The 17,350-nt window shown below is 40.4% G+C and overlaps 1 long non-coding RNA gene across 1 annotated transcript in view; it reads left to right on the top strand.

The window, feature by feature from the left end:
- The first annotated feature begins 7,342 nt into the window (after nucleotides 1-7,342).
- Nucleotides 7,343-17,350, top strand: part of LOC118768128 — a 20,749-nt gene continuing 10,741 nt past the window's right edge. The window contains exons 1-2 of the long non-coding RNA XR_005004000.1: nucleotides 7,343-7,353; nucleotides 10,754-10,764. This is a non-coding gene — a long non-coding RNA (uncharacterized LOC118768128). The remainder of the gene's footprint in view (nucleotides 7,354-10,753; nucleotides 10,765-17,350) is intronic.

Raw genomic sequence — 17,350 nt, 5'->3', positions numbered from 1 at the left:
ATGTATTAGTTATTGTATGGAGGTTGTGATCTCGTGATAAATTGGGGTTATAATCGATCATATATCTAAGTGAGTAATTGACTTCTGGTACCGGTCGTTACAGAGGGTGAAAAGCTGAGAATCAACATTAGCGGGATTTGAACTCGCGTCAAAAGAAAGAGCTCCATGATTGAACACCGCAACGACCGTCCCTCGTTCTTGGAAATATCACCGAAATCACTCTCTGGTCTTAAAAAGAAACCGGCATAAAATATTGTAGGAGAATGTACAGTATTAGTTCACACCAAATATTTCATAGATATTAAATTTCTATTAATTCTACGTCAGCACATCTATGAGGCATAACTACAGAGCGATGCCCCAACTTTGTTTCCTCATAACATTTAGAAAAATGGAGTTTTTTACATGGAATTTTACAGATATGTTTTTCGAATATATAAATTATGATTGTTAATAATATTAATTTGTTTTTTTAACTAAGCAGTTTCGGATCTTTCTCCTCCTCTCCCGATTTTTCCCTCATGACAGTTGTAAATTTTTAAATGAAATTTTGCAGAGATATTTTTCTGAGAGCGTATATTAGCTTATGTTGATATTTCAAATATAGTAATCCCTCGACTATCGCGATAGGTGAAAATCCGCGAAGTAGAAACAGTACTGTACCGCATATATTTTTTTTATTATTTTAAGAATTTGTACATATTTATTTTATTGTAAATGCAAAACACGGAGGAATCGATGTAAGCTTAAATAATAAACCGCGATAGAGCGAGGGATTACCGTATATAAATCTAGAAAGGGAAAAAAAAACGGGAAATACGCTGAAGTTACAGAGTGAGAGAAACGAATAGCCCCGCACTTTCGCTTTTCTTTTTTAATAATATCAACACTCTCAGAAAGATACGCCGCAAAATTTCATTAAAAAAATATGCCTTTTTCTGAAACTTAAAGAAACGAAGCCGGTGGAGTGCCAATTTATCTCTTTTTCGAGATATATATATATATATACATCGGTACAATTCCTACGATTGTAAAATGCATAATTAATTATAGAGTGATGACAAAGCCTTTTTACTTATCAATAACCAGCAAGTAATACGAGCATGTTCGGGACAATACTTTTGAATGCATTTTCTGTAATTAGACTAAGTGCCTGCCACTGTATATCTATCTTTCTATCTAGTTACCTACATATATCTTTTTTTTTTCTTTTATTTGTTTCAGTCATTAGACAGCAGCCATTCTGGAGCACCGTCTGGAAGAATTTTTAGTCGAATCGGCCTCGGTGCTTAATTTTCTTTTTTTCTTTTACTAAGTGACGCGTACATAAACACACCAACACCTGTTGTCAAGCGGTATAGGGGGATCACACACACAAACATGTGTTTATATTAATATACCTATATACAACGGGCTTCTCTCAGTTTCCATTTATCAAATCCACTCACAAGGCTTTGGTCAGTCCAAGACTACAGTAGAAGACACTTGAACCCAGAACCATGTGGTTGCGAAGCAAGTTTCTTACCACACACACATATATATGTGTGTATGTCTTTCATCCATTACTTGTTTCAGTCATTAGACAGTAGCCACATTGATGCATTGCCTTGAAGAATTTTTAGTTGAATATTCATTCAACTCCAGTACCTATTTTTGTACAGCATGGTACCTATTTTATCATTCCTCTTTTGCTGAACCACTAAGTTGTCAAGCGGTGATGGGGGACAAACAGATACACACACGCACTTATATCTCATGGACTTCTTTCAGTTATATATATATTTGGGGCTGGCCAGATCGGAGCAATCTCAAGATTAATCAGCCGAAATTGCTTCAAATGTCCCGTCCGTGTTTTTTTGTATCGTCTTCTAAGTGTTTTGCGTTCTTGTCCCAGTTTGTATTTATATATATATATGTATGTGTGTGGAGGCGCAATGGCCCAGTGGTTAGGGCAGCGGACTCGCGGTTTCGATTCCCAGACCGGGCGTTGTGAGTGTTTATTGAGCGAAAACACCTAAAGAGCCCCGCGAGGCTCTGGCAGAGGGGGTGGCGATCCCTGCTGTACTCTTTCGCCACAGCTTTCTCTCACTCTTTCCTCTGTTGGCCTGCTCACTTAGCCAGCGGGGTGGCCTCATTTGAGGGCTAAAACAATGCGAAGCGCATTGTGACCAGCGATGTGTAGCAACATCTGATAGCCTGGTCGGTCACATGATATATATATCAGCGTTGACTCCAACACTCAGGCTGTTCGGGCTTAGCCCAAGTATAAATTTATTTAAGTGAGCGTGTATATGCAAGCTGATTTAATTTCAGGCAACACTGACTTCATGTATGTAATTGCAACCAATAATTCGGGCTCCTTTTATTGAGCCTAGGTTGCAGTTTATTTTCATTCGGCGTTTGGCGGTCGTCTTAGAGATGCCCCGTGTCCAAAAATATTCGTAGCTGACGTTCTCTTGATATCATTCACATGTGCCTGACTCGGGCTCAGAAGTTACAGCCTAAGTTATTATCTATAATCGTAAAAATCAAAATTTAAATTCATTTTTTTTCTTCAAATGATAAATTTCTATAGAGATTAGGATTGAAATTCCAATCTATGAAAAGTTTTATTCTTAAAGGAACGAAAAATTATCCAGCATTTCGGGCTAATATGAACGATCCCGGTAGGTGTAAAAGACTAACTAGCATCTCTTCTCAAGAGTACAGGCAACAGTCAGATTGCTGATGTTTGTTGTGGGGAAAGGTGTAGCCAAAGATGTTGAGATAGCAGATGAAGTAGGCATGTGATGACTTCAAAGTAAACGACACTTGCATTTACTTGTATACGCCAATATTTCACTACATCACTTTACCAACTGCTTCGAGATGGCAAAGAAATTAACAGGGCAAATACTGTGTTGATATGATAAGGTAGAACCAGACATGTTTTGTGTCTGTATGTGCGTTGGTCATTCAGTGGTATATACTCATTTACTTGTTTCAGTCATTTGACTGCGGCCATGCTGGAGCACCGCCTTTAATCGAGCAACTCGACCCCGGGACTTATTCTTTTGTAAGCCCAGTACTTATTCTAACGGTCTCTTTTGCCGAACCGCTAAGTAACGGGGACATAAACACACCAGCATCGGTTGTCAAGCAATGCTAGGGGACAAACACAGACACACACACGCATATATATATACATATATACGACGGGCTTCTTTCAGTTTCCGTCTACCAAATCCACTCACATAGTCTTCTACTATAGCCCGAGGCTATAGTAGAAGACACTTGCCCAAGGTGCCACGCAGTGGGACTGAACCCGGAACCATGTGGCTGGTAGACAAGCTACTTACCACACAGCCACTCCTGTGACTATGACTGTTGTTCATTTTGAATATCTGAATCTGTGTTGCCTGTTTAACTGGTACTTTCTGTCTATCTCTGACTGACTGTCCCTTGATGGATTGCTGTATTTATAATGGTCATGACAGACAGGAGAAATTCCTACCTATGTAGGTCGCCTCCTGTCCAGTTGAACCTTAAATGACACAGCTGGGGTCAAAGGGAAACAATCCATTGTTTTTTTACAGGACAGAAATCTCTTTCGCGCCTGTTTGCTCAGTGGTGGATTAGACGAGCAAGAATCCTTAGATTCAGTTTCAAATCTCACCTCGGAAAAAAGAAATGTTAGTTTTTACACTGTTATTCTGCACATCTGTGTGTAAAGATCAGTTGTGTTTTGCAGGGTTGCTGAACTTAGAATTGGAGAAAGACATAGTGCTAAATATAAAAAATAAGCCATTTGGGGCTAGAAATATTGTGGAAAATCATGAAATTCTTCAAGCAGGCATGTGTCTTATACAAAATCTGAGCCCGAGTGATACTGATGACCTTGAATTGCCTATGATGTATATATGTGTGTCTATCTGTCCTGCTTGTCTAATCTTGGTCTCTACTTTCTGTCTATCTTTGGGTCATGTCTGGAAACCCCTACTACTGGTACCATGTAACCCAGTGGTGTGAACATTCTGCAGCATTGAAAACGGGACCTATCAAAGGACAAAGAGCTTGTAGTGTGGTTATGACAAAAGACTTGTCAATTTATATACATCATTTATTGCTATGCTATTACAAGGCATTCATGAAAGAGAGACAGAATCGATCTTATATGAACATCGTGTTTTACATGTGCCAGAGATCTTCAGTAAAAATTCAATAGTCTGATTTTTCACATCAATGCATAGTCTTGTGGCCATGTTGATTCTTCATCCATCTCTGGGTTGAGTATAGATCTGTGAAAATAGCTATTAGGAGAATCATGATGGGTTGAGTACATTGTAAAAACAGCTATAAGGAGAATCATGTGGGTTGAATATGGAACTGTTTAAACAGCTATTAATGAGAAGCTTATTGTGAATCAGTGGCCACCCACTCTAGTGGGGTCTCATGAAAACATCCTGGATGTGAGCTTACAGACCATGCAGCTGGTCCAAGACCACAGCCATAAAAGCAAAGATGAAATACATAATCTGCTCTCTAGTAGGATTCAGTATCCACAGGTGATGTGACAAAGAACAAGAAGAAGGTCTGCCTTGCTGTCTGTCTATCTACCTAGCTAGCTGTCTGTTTGACTAACTGCTGAGACCTCTTGACTGACCATGGGATTGCACCTAGAAAGTTACCCTCCCATGTACAACTCTGGGCAAGATTGTTTATGGAAGACCAGCACTTGCCCATGCATGGCCTCCCCTCCCCATGCTATCAATGTTATCCAAGGGAAAGGCAAAGGGGCCGATACAACTTGGCACCTGTGATGTCGCAACTTATTTCTACAGATGAATGAACTGGAGCAACGTAAAATAAAGTGTCTTACTCAAGAACACAACACGTAGCTCGGTCAGGAATTGCAGGTATCGAGTAAGGTAAATAATAAATGGATAGTGGTTCACTAACTACAGCTATGTATGTGTGTGTGTATGTATATATATATATATATTGTGTATATGTATATATATATATGTATATATATAAAATAACTGTATATATATACTATGAGCTTTCCATAGTAGCTTTCTCTCTGTAACTTGCAAAGCCTTTCAAGTTTGTTTATAAAAATATTATTTATGTAGTACCAGCACTATAACCCGGCGTTGCCAGGTCTAGTGCTAGTGCTTGATGTTCATTGCCGGGTCACAGTAAAAGTTTCTCACTAAATCAAGAGCTAAGTTTCTTATCACATTTCAGCCAGGGCCAGTTTTGTTGTTTATGAGCTAGTTGGAGCTTTTTATGAGAGTAATCAATATTCATTGGACTTTGGTTTTCACACTTGGAATGGCATAATCATGGAAAATTAGCAGGACTGTGCACATGCCATTAGTCGGACAAAAAAGGAGGCAGAAGAAAGCGCAAAACTCGAATTTGGCCGCAAAATAGCATGATTTTGAAAAAACGCATAAATCTCGTTTGCTGAGTTTTGGTTTCACACCCAACCCAGTTCTGCACAATCAGTGTCGCAACGGGAACGCATAGGTTGGGAGTTTGACTGGCAGAGGTGATCAAGTTGCACATGCCAGCCCTTTTGACACCACCACCCCTCTCACCTAACCCCTGGTCCTATGAGTGAATAGCAAAGGTGGGAAGAAAAGTGCTGATTCCGGCGAAAAGGCAGAGCAATTAGAGCCCAAAAAACAGCATTCAAAGTGATTTTATGAGTATGATGCATTGAAGCAAGTAACGCAGTAAGGTCAATAGTTATAGGTTCATGACGCATAGAAGCATGTAAGACATCAAGCTTAACTAAGGTATAAATAATAGGTATGCCTTTTCACCAGAAGGCTAATTAGGCTCCCGATCCACTGACATGGAGGAGGTTAGGTTTGGAACACAACTAAGCCTTCAACTGAAACCTAGACTGACCTTACAGTAGCTTCTAATCCCGATCTATCACTAACCCATCCTAGGGGTTCTAAATGACATGGCTGTGGAGATGTGCATGGCGGGTTTGTTTCGGAGGAGGACAACTGCATTGTATTAAAAGCCATTGAAGAATGTAGCTTTGGAGACCCTAACTTGTTAATTATTCCCTGCATTTCTCAAATCAAAAAAGCGTGCATGTTTGAAAGCCAAAACACATGATAACGCGTCTGTGCTGAGTCATACAAACTGTCTGCAAATGCACACGTGCATTCAACTGTCAAGGGTTAAATTATCTCTGTCCAATCAATAAACAGCTGGTAGTCTATTGGCGTATCTAGCTCTACGCACGCACTGTGTACAAATTTCTGTTTTGGCGATTTTGAATGGATATGCCCTTAACTTATGGGCATAAGGGGTCAGTTTATCGATTTTTTTTAATGGCTTTCTGATGTGACTAGGGAAATGAAAAGATCTTCACAACCACCCTCAGACAGTTTTGAAAGCCCATAGAAAATGCGAGGCTTTTACATGAAAAACTGGATTTGTATAAAGGACACACAGATACACAGACATTTTGCCGTTTACATATATATATATAAGTGGCTGCATGGTAAGTAGCTTGTTTACAAACCACATGGTTCTGGGTTCAGTCCCACTTTATGACACCTTGGGCAAGTATCTTCTACTACAGCAGTGGGCCGACCAAAGCCTTGTGAGTGGATTGACTGACTATGTGTCTATTTATCTATCCATCTACAAACATATATATATATAGATAGCTATATATAAACATTTAGGATTCATGCAAATTGGGTCTTTAAATAGTAAAGCACCAAGGTTGGGTCAATGAGATCAGTATCATGTACAAAACATACATCACAACGTAAAGATAGATTTATATTCAAATTGCATGTTACATCAGGAGCATACAACTGAATATAGCACAAATCTCAAGACTATCTTGGTACAAAAACACCACCAATTGTAATGCACTCAGTAGACTCCAGATCCATGCTCAGAATTGCAGGTACTGAGTAAGGTAAATAACAAATGGATAATGGTTCACTAACTACAGCTATGTGTGTGTGTATATATATATATATGGCACTTTGGGCGAGTGTCTTCTACTCTAGCCTCGGGCCGACCAAAGCTTTGTGAGTAGATTTGGTAGACAGAAACTGAAAGAAGCCTGTCATAAATATATGTATGTGTGTGTGTGTCTATGTTTGTCCCCCCAACATCGCTTGATAACCGATGCTGGTGTGTTTACTTCCCTGTAACTTAGCAGTTCGGCAAAAGAGACTAATAGAATAAGTACTAGGCTTACAAAGAATAACTTCTGGGGTCAATTTGCTCGACTAAAGGCGGTGCTCCAGCAGGGCCACAATCAAATGACTGAAACAAGTAAAAGAGTATATATATATATTCAATTATGAATTAGAAGCAGCGTTTGTGTTGTATACATTATCAACTGCACATACTTAATGTGTGTGTTTTGCTTGTTCACTGGTATGTGAGGGTTTTACATAGTAGGGAAGACTCCCTCAAAGCACTGGGTGTTAAAACACCTGAAAGACATAGACAGGTGAAACAACTCACCTGAAATTCCATTCAGGGGTGATGGTTACCGATATTTTGCTATTTTTGTGGCTTATCAACATCACATATCTGAATTGAACAAGGGCTGAACTGAATCACCAGTCTATGACTAGACATAAATTTGCTAGTATACCCCAATGATGCATGTATCTCGCTGTTAAGCATTGTTGGGAAGGTCTTTGCCTACATGGCCCTAAACAGGCTACAGAAAATTACTGAGAGGATATACCCAGAATCTCAGTGTGATTTCAGATCTAAATGCTCCACCATCGACACAATCTCTCTTCGACAGCTACAGAAAAGTGCAGAGTGCAAAGACAGCCACTCTTTATCACCTTCATTGATCTCACAAAGGCTTTTGACCTAGTTAGTAGAGACAGCCTGTTCAAAATCCTTGCCAGATTGGTTGTCCTCCAAGGCTCCTCAGGATTGTCCAATCATTTCATGTGGACATGAAAGGTGTCATTCAATTTGATGGCCCTTTTTTGGAGACATTCAACAAAGCTGTGTGCTTGCCCCCACCCTGTTTGGCATCTTTTTGCAGTCATACTGAAACATGCATTTGGGACATGAACTGATGGTGATTACCCCCGCACCATATCAAGCAGAAAACTGTTTAGTCTGGTGTGGCTCAAAGCAAAATGTGGGGTGCACCCCAGGTACTCATCAAAGAAATGCTGTTTGTGGATGACACAGCACACACTGAAGAGCAAATGTAGCACCTTGTGGACAAACACTCAAAAGCCTGTCAGGAATTTAGTCTGAAGAAGACCAAAGTAATGGGCCAAAGTGTCAAGCAGCCCACCCGCACCTTCACCATCAACAACTACAAGCTGGAGGTAGGTCCATGAAATCACCTACCTCAGCTCTTCCATCGCTGATGATCTCTCCCTGGACCCTGAGATCAACAGGTGACTCCGACAAGCATCCCCTACATTTGTGAAACTCACAAAGAGAGTCTGGGAAAACAAAAAACCGGTTGCTAACAGCAAGATTTCTGTCTATAAGGTGTGCATCCTTAGTATGATACTTTATAGCAGTGAGCCACTACTCTAGACAGGAGCAGCATCTCAATGTCTTTCACCTTCGTAATTTGAGACACATCTTGGCTACCATGTAGACCGACCACATCACCAACACCAAAGTCCTTAACCAAGCCAAGATGCCCAACATACTTACCCTGCTCCAGCAGCATCATTTGCGCCTGCTCAGTCATGTCCATCGCATGCCAGACAGAAGGATCCCAAAAGACCTCCTGTATGGGGAATTGGAAACCAGCAGAAGAACACAAGGACAACCTCATCTTCATTTCAAAGATGTCTGTAAGAGAGAGATATGAAGTCATTTGATCTGGATGTCCTGAGATTGGAGGAAGTTGCAAATGATTGCCCACACTGGAGGCAAATACTGCAAAAGGAGATGAAGAAAATCAGGGACTCACCACCAAAGAAAAGCGCATTTGATGGAAGGAAAAACCAGTAATGCCAGTAGAGAGCTCTTTCAAATGCAGTCGCTGTTTGTTTGTTAAGTAAAGTGGTCTTCATCCCAGAGCTCGCAAGATAGCGCGTTCAGGATTGTCTGTAGTGAGAGAAGTCCAAAATGTAAAACCCGCAGAAGAGAAAGCAGGTCAATCCTCGACAGCGAGAGCATCAACGGATGGATGAATGCACATCCAGGCTCAGCGGTTGCATAGGAAGTCGGGGACAAGAAACAGAAAGAAAGAGTGAGAGAAAGTTGGAACAAAAGAGTACAACAGGGGTTGCCACCACCCCCTGGCAGAGCCTCGTGGAGCTTTAGGTGTTTTCACTCAATAAACACACACAACGCCCGGTCTGGGAATCAAAACCATGATCCTCTGACCACGAGTCCACTGCCCTAACCACTGGGCCATTGCGCCTCCACTGCAGTTGCTGTATGAACGACTGCCACTCCCGTATGAGCCTGTACAGCTACAACAGGCACTGACATGATTCCTTTGGGTGCAGATGCCTGCTGGATACATGCACATCTGTGTGAGTGTGGATTTGTGGTTAGAGTGTAGCACTGATGATTGTAAGATTGTGATTTCAATTCCTGGACTGGAATTTTATGTAGAGGAGCTGGGATGAGTTGATAACATCAACCCCACTTTTCAACTGGCATTTTATTTCATCAACCCTGAAAGGATAAGAGGCAACATCAACCTCAATGACATTTGAACTTGGAGCATAAAATGAGAAGAAAAACCACGAGATGACAGAGGAGTGACATAGGTGGTACATTGCTGGACTGAAGAAGACTTTCCCTCTCCCCAACAGAATTGAGATCCTAAAACCAAGGTGCCTCATAAAAAGCATCTGTGTGGGTGATGGTTTCATGGAAACAGCACTGGTGATTGTACCATTTGAAAAGCACTGGTAATGGTGTCACATAAAAAGTACCTGGTACAATTTGTATAGTGGTTGGCATTAGGAAGGGCATCCAGCTGTAAAAACCAAGCTATGGAACATGGTACAGCTCCAAGCCTTACCAGTCCCTGTCAAGCCGTCCATGCCAACATGGAAAATGGACACTAAAGGATGATGATGATGACGATGACAATTCTGCCAGCTGACCACCTTTAAAATAATTCTTTCTACTATTGACTCAAAACCTGAAGTTTCGTGAGGAGGGGCTGATCAATTACATCAACTCTAGTTTTCAATTGGCACTTCATTTTATCAACCCAGAAAGGATGAAGAGCAGCATTTACCTCACCAGTAATTGAACTCAGGGCATAAAGCTGGGAGTAAAGCCACCAAGTGTTTTGTGCAACATGCTAAGGATTCTGCCAGTTCTCTGCCTTAATGGTTTCTAATTTAGGCACAAGGCTAGAAATCTTGGGGAATGTGGAAAGGTTTATTATATTGACTCAAGTACTTAACTGGTACTTATTTTATTAATCTGAAAGGATGAAATGTAAAATTGACCTTGGCAAAATTGGAACTCAGAAGGTAAAGATCCAAAAGAAAAATTAGTATGGTCAATATTCACCCTGCCTCTTTTTGCATCAACCTTCTTCTCATTTTTTCTCATGATTTCTCATGTACCAGAATCCTGATTTTCAAACAGAACAAACCATGTGCTCAGAGCCTAGGGATTGCTTGGAGACACAAGGTATGTTATAAAAACCTGCCAAGCCACATATCTTCACAGCAAGAAACTATTATTAGCTCTTATATTTATACTGTGTGTATTAAATTATATAAGTGGTCAAGCTGTTGTCCAGTGGTAGAGTGACCAATGGTTTTGCATCCACAGAGGCCTTAACCTCATGAATAACTCAACAACTGAAGACAAATGTAAGTCTTCACCTCTGAGAGGCAGGAATCACAAGCCAAATGAGAGGCCACTCCCTATCATGTTCAAGAATCTAGTGAAAGGTGTCAGCAAGAGAATCTTGGATCTATCAAGTCAAGAAAGTTTTGAAGACAATGCCTCTTACTACAATGAGGCACTGACATCCAGTAATTTTAAGGGCTGCATCTCCTACATTCCAGCCCCTAGCAACTACAAAAGGAAGTGCTGCTGGAACATCACTTGATTTACCCTACCCTTCTCACTCAATGTCAAGAATTACATGGGAAGAATATTCCTCATATTAGTAGGCAAACACTTCATGCAGACACACAGAGATGGGTGTTTGTTCAATAGGCACAATCTAAGGGTCCCTTTTGTGCACCCAACATTAAAAGTATATCAGCTAATACCCATAAAACACAGGAGGTGGCTGGTTGCTCTTGCAGGGTGTAGAATGACTGTCCAGTAGGGGGCTAATGCAAGGTCAAGGGTTTCATCTATGAAGCTGTAGCAATACCCAGACCTTGCAACCATAGTAATTGTAATAAGGGATAATCCAAATGGTATTGGCAACAGCAGTAGAAACACTAGCACTGACACCAATGACCCCAGCACAAGCTCCAGTGCCAATGACCCCAGCACCAGCACTACAGACAGAGAGGATGACCATGCTGACAACCACAGTACCAGCAAGGCCACTGGCCCCATGGCCAATATTACTAATGACAGCACCCACATCACTAGTAGTGAAAGTAGCACCATGGCCAGGGGTAGCCACCACAACGGCAACAGCCACAGCAATATCACTGAACCCATGCCTTGTAATGATAATGGCAGCCCCAGCAACAATAAGACCGCCAGACTTGGAGCCAACCGAAGACGTGCCAGTAATGTGAGCACAGCTAACACCTAAGCATCATCTGGGATAGCCATAGGTCCTCATTCATGATCCCTGGCCAGCCACATGTAGTGCCTTAAAGATGAAGGGACCCCATATAATATAAAGTGGAAGATCTAAGAGAAGCCTACATTAATGGAAGCAAACACTACAAGCTTTGTATTATTGAGTGAGCAAGGATACTCAAAGACTCCCAGAAACCTGGATCACTGAATGCTCACCAAGAGATTTATAGTCTTTGCATCCATTCCAAATGCTACATGCTGCAAGCATGGAATTCCCTATTCTCTGAGCAGACCTGGAAGGGTTCTTATGATCCAAAGGCAGCCCAAATGATAAATCCTTATTCTCCCTTTCAACCCACAAAAAACTGGTCTAAGGCAGATACCCACTCCTCACTGACCCCAGACTATTTATTCTTTTATGACTACTGACCAAATGACTGTAATGGATTCCTGCCTCCCGGGGGTGAACAGTTACATTTGTCTTCAGTTTTAGAGTCTGAAAAGTCATTCACAAAGTTAAGGCCTCTGTGGATGCAAAACCAAGGAATAACCATCACCATCAGTTAATGTCCATTCTCCATGCTGGCATGAGTAAAATAGCTTGACTGGGGATGGTAAGCTGGAGAGCTGCACCAGGCTCCAATTGTTTGTTTTGGTGTGATTTCTTATGGCTGGATGCCCTTCCTAACCAATCCACAGAGTGTACTGGGTGTCTTTTGCATGTCACCAGCAGGCACAGGTACCTATTACATGCTGTCAGTACAGGTGTCTTTTATGTGTCACTGGTACAGGTGCCTTTTATGTGTATCAGCACAGGTGTCTTATATGTATCAGTGGCATGGGTGCTTTTTACGTGTCATCAGTACTGGCCATGCCAACAAGTTCACTTAGTTTGACGTGTCTTCTCAAGCACAGCAAATTACCAATATACACACACACTTGCTATAAAAGTAGGTAGTAATTTTACCTTGTTTTATTCTTAGTCCAAGTTTTGAAGAGTGCAGTTCATTGTGACAGTTATTTTTTCAAAGCTATAATGGAAGTGACAAAGGAGCATATTCGGCATATTTTGCTTTATGAGTTCAATAAAGGCAACAACACAATGGAAAGTGTGAGGAATATTAATGCAGTATATGGGGATCGGACAATAAGCGTAAGCCAGTGTCAACAGTGGTTCCAGAAATTCCGAGCTAGAAACTACAGCCTAGAAGACAAGCCTCATCGTGGAAGATCTATAGAACTCAATGAGGATGTCCTGCAAATCCTAGTGGAACAAAATCTCATTGTAACTGTTGAGGAACTAGCAAAGAAGCTTGGATTTAGTCATTCAACCATTCAACACCTGCATGCCATAGGAAAAATCAGAAAATTGGATCAATGGCTTCCTCACAAACTTTCCGAGTTTAATCGCAGAGAGTGAATGTGTTCTCTTCTTTGCAGTCATGTCTCATGAATGAACCTTTTTTGGGACCAAATAGGAACTGGTGACATGAAATGGATTCTTTATAAAAATGTCAAGTGCCGAAGACAGTGGGTAGGGAAAGGAGAAACACCAGCACCCCAGGCTAAAGAAGGTCTTCACCCACGTAAGATGTTGTTATCTTTTTCGTGGGATATGAAAGGCTTAATCCACTTTGAACTTTTAAACCCAAACCAAATGATAACAAAGGAGATCTGCTGTGAGCAGCTTGAGTGGCTTAAGTCAATAATAGAAGTAAAACGACCAGCTTTGGTTTCAAGATGAAAAGTGTTCTTCTAAGAGGATAATGCTCGACCACATACAGCAAGGATGACATTCCAAACACTGGAACAGTTTGAATGGGTAACAATGCCCCACCCACCATATTTGCCAGATATTGCCCCATCTGATTATCATTTATTCTGCTGTCTTCAAAGTCATTTGGATAGAAAAAAATATGAATTCTGTAGATGAGGTCAGAACAGTACTGGAGGAGTATTTTTCATCATGGCAAAGGGAATTTTAAAAGAGGGGCCTTGCAAGTCTACCAGATAGATGGAAGAGCATATCTTAATTTTGAAAAATAAAAGAAGTATAAAAAAAACACATTATTTATGGGGTGACCCAATATATATATATAGGTGCAAAAGTGGCTGTGTGGTAAGTAGCTTGCTTACAAACCACATGGTTCCAGGTTCAGTCCCACTGCATGGCCCCTTGGGCAAGTGTCTTCCACTATAGCCTCAGGCCGACCAAAGCATTGTGAGTGGATTTGGTAGACAGAAACTGAAAGAAGCCCATCCTATATATATAGAGAGACAACATTTTACCATAATTTCAAAACACATTCATAGAATTTGTCTTCTCACTTAATTAAAATTTGCTCATATATCAATTGCAGTATATTAACCAAATCTTTTACTTAAACTGTTACCAAGCTATGATTGGTGGGGAAGAGAGAGAGAGAGAGAGAGAGAGAGAGAGAGAGAGAGAGAAAGTATCACAGGAGAGTGAAAAGGTGTTGATAGTCTTAGAGTGACAGAGAGTGGAAAAGGGAAAGAAAGAGAAGGGGATAAATTGGTAAAAAAAAAGGATATATTTTAAAAAGGAAACACAAAATAGATGCAATTGATGGAAGAGGAAGGAAAGAAAGAGACTTAAAGAAGAAAAGATTTCAATGAAGAGCAAGAAAAGGTATAAAGCAGCACACCACATAAACTCTGTTCTGTGACAGAGATGGAGAGACAAATATTAGGAGAGAGGAAAGAAGACAGGGAAATGATCTTGCTCAATAACGGTGGTGCATCAGCATGGCCACAGCTCTGAGCTGAAACTTTAAAAAAAAAAAATGCAGAAAAGGAGTTGGTGGAAACACCATAGATTGTAAGCTAATAGACATCCAAAAGGTGTAATGTAATCACAGGAAGACTAACAACAAAGGAAAGCTTTGTATGTAACAGATGTACTGAAACTATCTGCACTAAGAACACACTGGAAATAAATACATTTAAATGTCCAGATGGCTCACAAGAAGTAGTTAATAGCTTCTGTCATCTGATATTCACAGGAGGTGGTTGCTCTGAAAATATAGTAGCTTGGGTAAGAATGGCTTAGAAAAAGCTCAGTGAGTTATTACACAGTGTGACAAAATATCAATTTGGGGAAGGGGATTTGGCCAGTAATTGTTATTGCTTATTTGCTTCTGTCTTGAAATCAGAGGAAATGATTTCTATTCCCTTCAAATTTTACTTTTGTCAATGATACATCAATGTTTTGAAACTCACCTATTCTCCATTACATTTCACACAGATTCAGCACTGAGTTACTGAAGGAGAAATATTGTTATAGCAAATATTCTGCTCAGTACCACAGATTTGCTTGTCAGTTGCTTGACTTTAATCACTTGAGCATGTCTCTTGGTGGCTGATGATATGTGCATCTCTGATAATAAGTAGGAATAGTGGGAGAGCATCATAGCCATGTGTTGAGAGGGATTCTTTGGGGCTTGGATAAATATTGTAACAGAAGCTAAGTTTTGAAGGAAATATTATCCCTTTTTCATACTTTCTAAGGGTAAGCAACAAGGAATAAAGGACAAAACTCATGTTACACAGTGTTATTGCTGCTGGTGACAAAAGTCTTTTCCTTCAGAGTGTAAGGTAGATTGAATGATGTTTGTGTTAGAACTGCAAAGCTGCATGGTAAGCGAGACTTGAGCCAAGAATGCAGATTTGTGAGGACTGGGAAGAACCGAAACTAGTTTGCACTGAAGATATGTAAAAGAGTACCAGAGTAGAGTTGAGAGAAAAACTGAGTATGAGAAAGAGACCAAGGAAGACTTAGTTAGAATGAAGTGGTGGAAGCTGACCTAAAGATGCTGCATCTCATAGAGGAGATGAAAAAGAAGTGTACTCTCTGGTGATATACAATGCTACAGAAAACTCGATAGTAAATGGTAAAACATACACTCGCAGGAGGGTAGAGATTAAGAAGCTGTAACACATGTGTGTATGCATATATATATATGTATATATTTTCTTTCTTTATGCCTTTAACTCTCCATCACAGAGTATAGGCCACTCGTAATTGAATTCCATGTCGCATAATTTTTGGCTTCTGTACTTATACTCTGCCATGAATGTCCCCCTTTCTCTAGTTCCTTTTGTGTTGATCTCCGCCACAAGTTCTTAGGTCTACCTTTCTTCTATATCCATCCGGATTCCACTGTAAAGCACTTTTCCCTACATTTGGTGTGTCTTTTCTAATTCGTCCACCAATCCACTTCCACTTTTTCTTAACTATTTGCTCCCTAATCGAAACTTGATTTGTTCTTTGCCATAGCTCCATATTGCTTATGTGTTTGGGCCATCTAATTTTAAGTATACTACGCAAGCATCTGTTGATGAATGATTGTATTTGCTTATTTGACTTAACTGTTGTTCGCCATGTCTCAGCCCCATACAATAACACCGCTTATACATATATATATATCATCATCATCATCATTATCATAGTTTAACGTCGGCTTTCCATGCTAGGATGGGTTGGACGGTTCAACTGGGGTCTGGGGAGCCCGAAGGCTGCACCAGGCCAGTCAGATCTGGCAGTGTTTCTACAGCTGGATGCCCTTCCTAACGCCAACCACTCCGAGAGTGTAGTGGGTGATTTTATGTGCCACCGACACAGGTGCCAGACGAGGCTGGCGAACGGCCACAATAGGATGGTGTTTGTTACGTGCCCACAGCACGGAGGCCAGTCGATGCGGTACTGGCTACGGCCACGTTTGGATGGTTTTCTTATGTGCCACCGGCACTGGTACCACAAAGATAAAAATTCCATTGATGTTCATCTATTTTGATTTGGTTTGATTTTCACTTGCCTCAACAGGTCTTCACAAGTGTCACGAGAAGGAAGGTATGCACAGGTGCATATATATATTATATATATATAATTGCCGCATGGAAGGTGTTTATAAGACATTTAAAAAGACACAAAACCGCAAGATTTACCTCAACATTTAAATTTAATTTTTGTCAAAATATTTTCGGCACTTTGAAACCGTGACCTGTTCACTGACAAAACTTCGTACTGCATCTCATTTCAGCCCACATTCTCAGATCAAGTCACTTACTATGCAAATAATATATCTCCATAATATATATATATATACATATATATATATATATATATATGTGTGTGTGTGTGTGTGTATATATATATATATATATATATATATATAGATGTATATATATATATATATATATATGTATATATATAAAAATACGCCATGATGGACCGTTAGCTCCTACATGCATTTTTTTCTCTCCTTGTTTCTTTTCTGTGTATCTTTCTGTCGAAGAGCGTAGGCTCAAAACGTAAAAGACTTGTTCTATTTCTATTCCTGAGCGCTATACTAATACATTTGTTTGTTTGTACTCCACCTGCCTTCGTCTTTTGTTTATTTTCATAAGCCTTCCCGTTATATATATATATATATATATATATATATATATATGTTTCTACCTCCTTTTCTCTCTCTCCCCTCCCATTCCTACAGCTTCTCTACTTCCTCAGCACCCTTTCTCATCATTATGCACCTCACATACCCATAAGAGACCCATACTGCTCTTTTTTTTCAATGACTCCCTCAGCCTTTCTCCCCATCCATAT

The sequence above is a fragment of the Octopus sinensis genome, linkage group LG27, assembly GCF_006345805.1.
Source record: "Octopus sinensis linkage group LG27, ASM634580v1, whole genome shotgun sequence".
In the NCBI taxonomy this organism is placed as follows: domain Eukaryota; kingdom Metazoa; phylum Mollusca; class Cephalopoda; order Octopoda; family Octopodidae; genus Octopus; species Octopus sinensis.
This window is presented reverse-complemented; position numbering and strand designations above follow the sequence as displayed.